Below are 10,894 nucleotides of genomic sequence, written 5' to 3'. Positions count from 1 at the left end.
GGTTGGTGGACAGAGTCCCTTGGGAGATGGTCCTGAAGGGCAAAGGAGTCCAGGAAGGCTGGATGAGGTTTAAAAAGGAATTGCTAAATATTCAGGAACAGGCTGTCCAGGTATGTAGGAAGACAAGCTGTCGGGGAAAAAGACCGGCCTGGTTAAACAGAGAACTTAGGCTAGAACTTAAGGAAAAAAAGAGAGTCTATTTGCTCTGGAAGAAGGGTCGGGTAACTTGGGAGGTCTATAGAGATGTTGCCAGGTCGTGTAGGCAGAAGATTAGAAGGGCCAAAGCTCAATTAGAGCTTGATTTGGCTGCTACAGTCAAAGATAACAAAAAAGTTTCTACAAATACATCAAGAGCAAAAGGAGGGTCAAGAGAGCCTCCACCACTTGCTGAATGAGGAGGGTAGTGTAGTGTCAGGGGATGAGGAAAAGGCAGAGGTGCTCAATGCCTTCTTTGCCTCAGTCTTTAATGTCAGAGCCTGAAGTTAAGGATGGGGGGCTGTGTGAACCCCCCGTAATACAGGAGGAGACAGTTAGTGACCTGCTGTGCCAATTGGACACCCACAAGGCTATGGGCCCAGATGGGATTCACCCCAGAGTAATGAAGGAACTGGCAGATGAACTTGGCAAACCACTCTCCATTATCTAGCGGCAGTCCTGGTTAACTGGAGAAGTTCCAGTTGACTGGAAATTAGCAAATGTAACGCCCATCTACAGGAAGGGTAGGAAGGATGATCCAGGGAACTATAGGCCTGTCAGCCTGACCTCGGTGCCAGGCAAGGTGATGGAACAGATCATCCTGAGTGCCATTACACGGCACACGCAGGACAATCGGGGCATCGGGGCCAGTCAACATGGATTCATGAAAGGAGGTCCTGCTTGACCAACTTGATCTCCTTCGATGACCAAGTGACCCGCTTAGTAGATGAGGGCAGGGCTGTGGATGTAGTCTATCTAGACTTCAGTAAGGCATTCGACACTGTCTCCCACAGCATCCTCCTAGACAAATTGGCTGCCCGCGGCTTGGATGGGTGGACTCTTAAATGGGTTAAAAACTGGCTGTATGGCCAAGCCCAGAGAAAGGTGGTGAATGGGGCAAAGTCCAACTGGCGGCCGGTCACTAGCGGTGTTCCCCAGGGCTCAGTTCTGGGGCCGGTGCTGTTCAATATCTTTATAGATGATCTAGACGTAGGGATTGAATGCACCCTCAGTAAATTTGCAGATGACACAAAGCTGGGTGGGAGTGTCGATCTGCTGGAGGGTAGGAAGGCCCTACAGAGGGATCTGGACAGGTTAGATAGATGGGCCGAGACCAACGGCATGAGGTTCAACAAGAACAAGTGCCAGATCTTACACTTGGGCCACAACAACCCCATGCAGCGCTACAGGCTGGGGGAAGAGTGGTTAGAAAGCGGCCCGATGGAAAGAGACCTGGGGGTGCTGATCGACAGCCGGCTAAACATGAGCCAGCAGTGTGCCCAGGTGGCCAAGATGGCATCCTGGCCTCTATTAAGAATAGCGTAGCCAGCCGGTCTAGGGAAGTGATCGTCCCTCTCTACTCGACACTGGTGAGGCCGCACCTTGAATACTGTGTCCAGTTCTGGGCCCCACACTTCAAGAAGGATGTTGAAGTGTTGGAGCGAGTCCAGAGGAGGGCGACCAAGCTGGTGAAGGGTCTGGAGGGTCTGACCTATGAGGAACGGCTGAGGGAGCTGGGGTTGTTTAGCCTGGAGAAGAGGAGGCTCCGAGGTGACCTTATTGCAGTCTACAACTACCTGACGGGAGGTTGTAACGGAGTGGGAGTCGGCCTCTTTTCCCAGGCGACTAGCGATAGGACAAGAGGACATAGCCTCAAGCTTCACCAGGGGAGGTTCAGGTTGGACATTAGGAAGCGTTTCTTCTCAGAAAGGGTCATTAGACATTGGAAAGAGCTGCCCAGGAGGTGGTGGAGTCACCATCTCTGGATGTGTTTAAGAAAAGACTGGACATGGCACTTAGTGCCATGGTCTAGTTGACAAGGTGGTGTCAGGGCAATGGTTGAACTCAGTGATCCCAGAGGTCTCTTCCAACCTGACTGATTCTGTGATTCTGTGATTCTGTGATTCTGTGATTACAATGACCCGCAATACAGCAGGCAAACAGAGTTTCTATACAGGTGACAACTATTATAGAGAGAGAGTTTGTTAAAGGCTGATCAGAATGACACATTACAGCAAAAACTGACAGATACCCAAAGTCAGGAATGTAGTCCTAACAGTGATGATCCTGTGGATGAAGACTGATGGGTGCGGGGTTACAGCCATCATGCAGTGTAGAGGGGTTTTTGGAGCAGAATGGTCATGTAATGAGCCAGAAGTATGAGAGTATGGAGTGAAGGCCTAGCTGCGTGAGAAGATTCATGTAGCTAGTGTCAACAAGCCGACCTTCGAGAGATGAGGAAAAATAGCAGCTGAGCAAACAAGAGTTGAGGGAGTAGCCGGTGGGAGCCGAACACAGAGGAGAAGAAACAAGAACTGATGGAGCCAATTAAGGAAGGACCAGTGGCAGAGCAGTGACCAATCAACACATCAAAGAAGAGTATGTTTAGTAATATTAACGAATAGCAATGCACATGCTTACAGCCAGGGAAAGTACAAAATGTATAAAAGGGACAGCTTATACTTAATAAACGTCTTCACTTTGATTCACATTGGATTTTGTGGAGGCGTGTTCCTTCTCCTCAGATGGTGACCCTGATGAGATGCTGATTGACGGCAAGTTCGGGGAATAGCCCAGAAGGAGGTACACCGGCTGGAGTACGGCTCAGCAGGTCTGAAGACCGGGGTGAGACGGAGGACGACTCGCAAGAAAAGAAAAGAACGTTGCAATGGGACACTTAGTGAGGTGAGCAGCCGGGGGAAAAAGGAGATGGGCCAAAATATTTCTAAAGAAGAAAGTGCGATAGTAAGGCTTCTCCTACATATCCTCTCTAAGAGAGGAGTGAAATATGATGAGCATTTGCTCCGGAGACTGTTAGTTTGGTGTCGAGAGCATGGGTTCCCTTCGGACCCCCAGAGCGCTTTTAAGGTGGACACTTGGGAAGATATTGGAAAGGGTTTATGGGACGCGATAAGCAGTGGGGAAAAGGAGGCAATAGAACTGGCAACTGCATGGAGGGCTGTTCTTACTGCTCTTCAAGAAACGAAAGCAGAGAGGGCTGTTGCAGCAGGGGCTTTTACGGCTCTGCGTCCAACAGAGGTTAACCCTGGGGCGAGAGGTCTTCATGTTTTTGGTCAGCCGCCAATACCGATTTTTTCAAACCCCTCCGCACCACCAGAAGAGCAGGAGAAAATTGAAATACCCCCTGAACCAACAGGGGAGTCCCCTAAACCGGAGGAAATGGAGGTTGATGAGCATCAGCCCGAGCCCACCCCCCCACCCTTCAAGCCTCCACGAGCCGCCAATCTCGCAGATCACGCCGAATACAAATATCCCCCTCTGCCCCCATCGTCTCCCCCATCGCCTGCCGGCGGTCCAGGGAAATTTAAGGATCCGGTGGCTTGGGCGGAAAAATTGTTAGCAAAATTACAAGACCTGGAAAGACAGACGACCTTAACTGAGCGACAACATAAGGAGGAGCAGAAGAGAGAAGAAGAAAGGGAACGCCTACGCGGGGGGGCCAGGGGGGCCGGGGGGGGTGTTGAGGTGTCTGGGACTAGCCGCATGAGAAATATGGGTGGGAATGTTGGTATGCACTCTGTCATGGGGGACGGGGGAGGAGACGATCCGTGATTACGGTGGCGAGGAGTTATACAGAATGCGCTAGTGGAGGGGGAGATTCTGCCCACATCTTTCCCAGTTATTTTGGGAAATCAGAGAGAACCACCGCGCTGGGTAGGATTACAGTGGGAGATTGTTAAGGAGGCACGGAAAGCGGTACAACAAAATGGGTTGCATGCACCTTATACCCAAGCATTTATAAATAGTATCTTTATGTCTACGCTTTTAACACCTTTTGATTTTAAGCAATTGATGGCGATGATTTTAACCCCGATGCAGGAACTCTTGTGGCGGACGAGGTGGCATGACGCAGCACAGGCTGCAGCGGTGGAAAATCTGGGGAGGGGAGATAATGATCCACTTTTAGGGATAACATTTGACCAACTGGTGGGAGAAGGGCAGTTTAGTGATCCACAATGACAGGCACGACTTAGAAGAGAAGCCTTGGCACTTACTGCCACCTTAGCCCGAGAGGCTTTTAAAACCCTCCCAGAAGATGGGAAAGTAATTCCTGCCTATACAAAAATAAGGCAAGGTCCATCTGAGCCTTATATGACATTTTTAGAAAGATTGCGTGAAGCATTGGAAAGGGCATCGCTGACCGATGTAGCTCGAGAGGCATTGCTAATGTCGTTGGCAGTCGACAATGCTAATCCTACTTGTAAGCGCATTTTACAGACATTACCCAAAAATTCTAGCCTGGCAGAAATGATGGATGCGTGTGAGCGCGTAGGAACAACGGAAGAAACAGCAGGATACATGGCGTCAGCCTTTGCGGCTGTGGTGAAACCTCTAGTACGATCAGGGAGAGGCGATCAGGGACCAAAATGTTACAACTGTGGCAAACCGGGACACCTTAAGGCTCAATGCCGAGTAAAAAGTCACGAGTTTGCAGGGACCTGCAATCGCTGCCGGAAATACGGTCACCGTGCAGATGAATGCCGATCTAGATTCACTAAGCAGGGAACTCGGCTGGGAAACGGCGGGGCGAGCGCGAGGAGACCCAGCGCGATGACACAAAACAGGTCTTCCACCCGGGCTGCCTGGATGGCGTCGCCGCCGCCACAAGAGGGAGTGCTGGGGTGGACATTGCCACAGCAGTAGAGGTGACTCTGATAGACCCGCAAGTACAATGTATACCCACCGATATGAAAGGCCCACTGGGTCACGGGTTGAGTGCCTTACTTATCGAGCGATCCTCTACGACCCGAAAAGGTCTTTTCTTTTTACCCGGTATAATCGATGCCGATTTTACAGGGGTCATATCTATTATGGTATGGACTCCCCTGCCACCAATTCATATACCCAAAGGAGAAAAAATTGGACAACTGGTCCCCTTTAAATCAGCTGTGCCCACAGCTGGGAATCAGATAAGAGGGGCTGGGGGTTTTGGATCAACAGGCCAGGCTGACATTTATCTAGCAATGGATATCAGCAAGGCAAAACCAACAGAACGGGTAACACTAAAAGAACCTGGTGGGAAAACTTGCATGGTCATTATGCTGATTGATACTGGAGCAGACGTTACAATAATCAGTCAAGCAGCGTGGCCTCATTCGTGGCCATTGGAGATCCCCCCTACGCCCATTTTGGGGGTCGGGGGAATACAGACCACTAAAATCAGTACAAATGTGATTTGTTGAAAATTGCAGGATGGGAGTACCTGTACAGTAAGACCATATGTGATGCCTGTCCTCATTTGTTTACTGGGGAGAGATGCATTAAGTCAATTAGGGGCATGTTTGGTAACTAACAGTGAGGGTTTTTAGAGGTGGCCATTGATGAAGGGCGACCAATCCTAAAACTAACCTGGAAAACAGAAACCCCAGTTTGGGTTGATCAATGGCCGCTGTCTGCAGAAAAAATTGCCCACCTTGAAAGCTTGGTACAGGAGCAACTGGAAAAAGGTCATATTGAGCCCACAACAAGCCCATGGAACACCCCAATATTTACTATTCCGAAAAAAAGTGGCAAATGGCATTTGTTACATGACCTTCAAAAAATCAATGAGGTCATGGATGATATGGGAACCCTACAACCAGGGCTCCCATCCCCCAATATGATCCCTAAAGATTGGGACATTTTAATCATTGACTTAAAAGCTTGTTTCTTCACCATCCCTTTGCACCCTGATGACTATCAGAAATTTGCTTTTTCGGTGCCATCAGTGAACAAAGCTGCACCTATGAAATGCTATCATTGGGTTGTGTTACCACAGGGAATGAAAAATTCACTGACAATGTGTCAAATGTATGTGGCCTGGGCACTTGCTCCTGTGCGAAGGAATTTTCCAAATTTGATTATATACCATTATATGGATGACATTCTAATAGCAGGGAAACAATTGGATAAAAAACAATTGATTAATACACTGCAGACTGAACTAGCAAAAGGTGGATTGCAAATAGCCCCAGAAAAGGTACAACAGGAGGAAAATTGGAAGTACCTTGGGTGGGAAATTACCAAAACAACTGTTAGACCCCAAAAACTAGAAATTCTTGTGAATATCAGTACTTTAAATGATGTACAAAAACTGTTGGGAGACCTCAATTGGGTGTGAACCCTGTGTGGTCTCACCAGTGCTGAATTGGCACCTTTGATGCAATTGCTAAAGGGAGAAGGTGGTGCAGATGCCCCCCGCACATTGACACAGGAAGCTGAGCAGGCATTGAAACACCTGAGTACCAAAATAGCTATGACATACACTCACCGTTGGGACCCAGATTACAGTATTGGAGTATTGGTTATCAATCACGATCGCCACCCCCTGGCAATAATTATGCAGTGGGTGACTGACAAGGATCCTCTACATGTGCTGGAATGGATCTTTTTGCCTATGCAACCAAAACGTACCATCACTACGAAAGTAGAGGCCATAGCACAACTTGTAATGAAAGGAACGCAGAGGGTTGTAGAGATAGCAGGCGTCGAACCTGCTTTTTTGGTTATTCCACTGGTTGCAGAGTATCTACAATGGGCATTACAAAATTCCATACCATTACAAGTTGCGTTATTGGATTATAGGGGCGAGTTGAAGGTACATCTACCCCCTCACAAATACTTCTCTGTGCTGCAATTGGGTCAATGGGAAGAATTACCAAAAAGGTCAGAACGTCCGGTCAGTGGTGTCACCGTTTTTACAGATGCTGGAGGCAAAGCTCAAAAAGCAGCACTAACATGGTTAGACAATGGGAAGTGGCATGATGTAATTTTATCTGACATTCAAGGGTCTACACAACAATAGAATTGTGAGCTGTGGTGGAGGTCTTCAGGCGATGGAACACAGCACCTGTTAATGTGGTATGTGACTCTTTATATGTCGTAGGGATTGTCCAGAGGATGGAGCGTGCTCTGCTCAAAGAGATAGCTAATGAACAACTATACCAACTTTTTCATGAATTATGGCTTTTGCTGACAGAGCGACTGCATCCATATTTCATCACACATATCCGTAGTCACACAGGACTCCTGGAAGGCTTAGCTGAAGGCAATGCTCGGGCAGACAAACTTGTCGCACCTGCCTGGGCTGCGCCTTCAATTGATCGCTTCGCTCAAGCACAACGATCCCATGCCTTTTTCCATCAATCTGCTAAGGTACTGCGGCGTCAGTTTGGGCTACGCAGTGCAGATGCACGTGGGATAGTCCAGTCCTGTCCAGACTGTCAACATCTTGGGGGTGGTTTAGCACCTGGTGTCAACCCCCGCGGTACTGGACCGTTGGAGATATGGCAAATGGATGTAACACACATCCCCGAATTTGGACGGCTGAAATATGTCCACGTGAGTGTTGACTGTTTCTCCCTTGCTACCTGGGCTACAGCACAAACAGGTGAATCCAGCAAACACATTCAACGACACATGCGTTCTGCTATTGCAGCCCTGGGCATTCCACAGACGATTAAAACGGACAATGGCCCAGGCTATGTGGCACGTGCCACACAGGACTTTTTCCAGCTGTGGGGTATAACACATGTAACAGGTGTCCCACATTCACCAACGGGACAAGCTATTGTGGAGCGCATGAATCAAACTCTGAAACACCTTTTACAAAAACAAAAAGGGGGAGAGCCAGGGCTATCTCCTCCTGACAGGTTGTGTAAAGCGCTTTATGTACTAAACTTTTTACGTTTGCCACAGGACTACTCTGTACCTCCAGCAGTAAAACATGGTGCAGGGTTAAAGGGAGGTATGGAGGCTTTTCAGAAAGAACAGGAACCAGCCAAAGTGATGGTAAAAAATGGGGTGACTGGTGTGTGGGAAGGTCCAATGAAATTAATAACGTTGGGCCGAGGGTATGTATGTGTCGTTACAGATACAGGAGCCAAATGGGTACCAGCTAAGTGGGTGAAGCCGTGGCTACAAAAACAACCTGAACTACAGGAGCCAACTCAGGATCTGCCTCGGAACACTGACCTCTCGAGAGATCCAGTGCCCTGACTGCTGGAAGTGTGAAAAAAGGTTTGCGTGGGAGGTATAGAAAAGGGAGCAAAAGGCGCAGTCATGATGAAGCAAGGGGTTGTTTTTTCTGTGTTAAGCCTGCTTTGGATCCTGGACCTGACAAAAGGTCATCAACCGATAGTCCTTCCACCTACACCATGGAAGGGGAGTCACAACGTTTGGGTGACTCTGATGCGGAGCTTGAACCAGACGCAGTTTTGTGCCTCCTTAGCTCAGCCTGAACAACCCTTTCATACATTTCTAGTGGGGGTCCCCTTAAACAGATCTGAAAGTAAGGAGATAGTGGCAGGGCTGAATGTGCTGAAACAGAGCCTCTGTGAGAATGCAATGAAATGTGGCGAACATTGGGATTTATGGGACGATAGCTTGCCTGTCAGTCCCTTAGAGCCCCAAGAACTTGACATCCTAGGAACTTTAGAGGCAGAATCCTGTGTGTTTTTCAATTACACAGAGAGATCAAACATTTATCAGAACGACATAAAGAGATTACAAAATGTCACACCCAGTAATCCATTGTGGCAAAATGAATCTATCTGGTGTGCAAACATAGGGCGCAGTCGAACAGAGCCAGCACAGGATTTGGCCATGCCTAGAAAATTACCAGAAGGTTTATTCCTAATTTGTGGAGATAGGGCTTGGCCAGGGCTGCCCAGTAAAAAACTGGGAGGTCCGTGTACCATAGGTAAATTAAGCTTACTAATGCCTACACGAAAGGTCATATTAAACCACACTAACCTACACAAGATTAAAAGAAGTGTCACTAACTTAGGGAAAGAATGTAAAAATGAGGTAGAACTATGGTCTAGGACCAAAGTAGTTCTTTCTTCTATTTTTGCACCGGGTGTTGCTGCTGCACAAGGACTAACACAATTGCGAAATTTAGCTTGCTGGGTTGCAAAAAGAGCTGATCAAACTTCTAGAATTTTAGGAACATTAGCCAATGATGTAGATAGTATCCGACATGCTATCTTACAAAATAGAGCTGCTATAGATTTTTTATTACTAGTGCACGGTCACGGATGTCAGGAGTATGATGGGATGTGTTGCATGGATCTGAACAATCATTCCAGGTCAATTCATAAACAGATCAAAGAGCTCATGGATGCCACACAGAAAATACAGGAACAGCATGGATTCCTGGATGACTGGTTGGGTAATTTGTGAATTGGAGGGTGGCTGGTCGGATTGATTAAAATGCTATTGATGGGATTGTTTGTGATTTGTATTATCATCCTTGTATTACCGTGTTTATTCTCCTGCTTGCAAAGGGCCCTGCAGCGGACAATAAACATGGCCTTTCTGGCTCAAGAAAAGAAAGGGGGAATTGTAGAGGGGTTTTTGGAGCAGAATGGTCATGTAATGAGCCAGAAGTATGAGAGTATGGAGTGAAGGCCTAGCTGCGTGAGAAGATTCATGTAGCTAGTGTCAACAAGCCGACCTTCGAGAGATGAGGAAAAACAGCAGCTGAGCAAACAAGAATTGAGGCAGTAGCCGGTGGGAGCCGAACACAGAGGAGAAGAAACAAGAACTGATGGAGCCAATTAAGGAAGGACCAGTGGCAGAGCAGTGACCAATCAACACATCAAAGAAGAGTATGTTTAGTAATATTAACGAATAGCAATGCACATGCTTACAGCCAGGGAAAGTACAAAATGTATAAAAGGGACAGCTTATACTTAATAAACGTCTTCACTTTGATTCACATTGGATTTTGTGGAGGCGTGTTCCTTCTCCTCAATGCAGTGGAGCAGATATTTCAGCATTGTCTCCTAGATCAGTTTGCACTTTTTTCGTGGTCTTCGATGTTTGCATTTCTATACTGCCTATGCTAAAGGAATGACACATTTGTATCCAGTTTCTTGCATGTGATGATATCACCCTCATTTGCATCTTATTAAGAAAGATGGGACGTGCTTTATGAGATGAAAAAGATGCAACTATTGTTGTGGTACAGAGTAACCGAGAAACAATTTCCTTTCAACAGCAAATTTTTCAGCCTATCTTCTTTCTCCCATTCAACTACCGTAAAAACACAGAATAATGAAATATTATTTAAAGCAGACAAAATCTTTATCCTACACTCAGTGACCAAGTGCAATGGAAACAAGTGTTACATTTTTGTGCTCATGTGACAGTGGATATTCTATTTTAGCTGTCACAGACTTCTTTGAATCTTACTGTGTTGTCAGTTTTTGTTATCATTTGTGCCCATTTATAACTACATTTTGATTTAACTATCCTGATTTACAGCAGCTGTGAAACCAAATCCACATCTCTTAATAATGACATTTATTCTAACCAGTTTCCACTGTTCTGAATCCAGGAACTTCTTTAGACCTTTTAATTTAAATACTGATTATTATTAAATACTATCTGCACTCATGATTAATAATATGGCCAATGCTATTACTTATTGAAAAAGCCTGAAATCTGTTTCTCTATCTAACCATCAGAAAGATGGATGCAAGACAAACCAAATATTATACAGAAGTAGGATTTTGCTCCAAATTATGTATGCATTGAGTCAGGTAGTTCAAGGAGAAAGACAAGCTGTTTATAGAACTAGTTACTGGTAATGCTCTTCTGAAAACTGAGACTAGAAGCAATAACTAAATTAGTTACTCAAGTGAAAATTTCACATTTGCCAAAGTGAGTCCTCCCAGGAAAAAGAAATTTACAG

At 46.5% G+C, this 10,894-nt stretch overlaps 1 long non-coding RNA gene across 1 annotated transcript; it reads left to right on the top strand.

The window, feature by feature from the left end:
• Positions 1 to 4,777: 4,777 nt before the first annotated feature.
• On the top strand, positions 4,778 to 9,867 carry LOC137676820 (uncharacterized). Its single transcript, XR_011050141.1, has 3 exons — positions 4,778 to 4,862; positions 8,069 to 8,214; positions 9,483 to 9,867. It is a non-coding gene; the product is annotated as an uncharacterized lncRNA (long non-coding RNA).
• Positions 9,868 to 10,894: the final 1,027 nt, after the last annotated feature.

This window comes from Nyctibius grandis, chromosome Z (genome assembly GCF_013368605.1).
Source record: "Nyctibius grandis isolate bNycGra1 chromosome Z, bNycGra1.pri, whole genome shotgun sequence".
Lineage (NCBI taxonomy): Eukaryota > Metazoa > Chordata > Aves > Nyctibiiformes > Nyctibiidae > Nyctibius > Nyctibius grandis.
The sequence above is the reverse complement of the archived record's forward strand: the minus strand, read 5'-3'. Positions and strand labels throughout refer to the sequence as shown.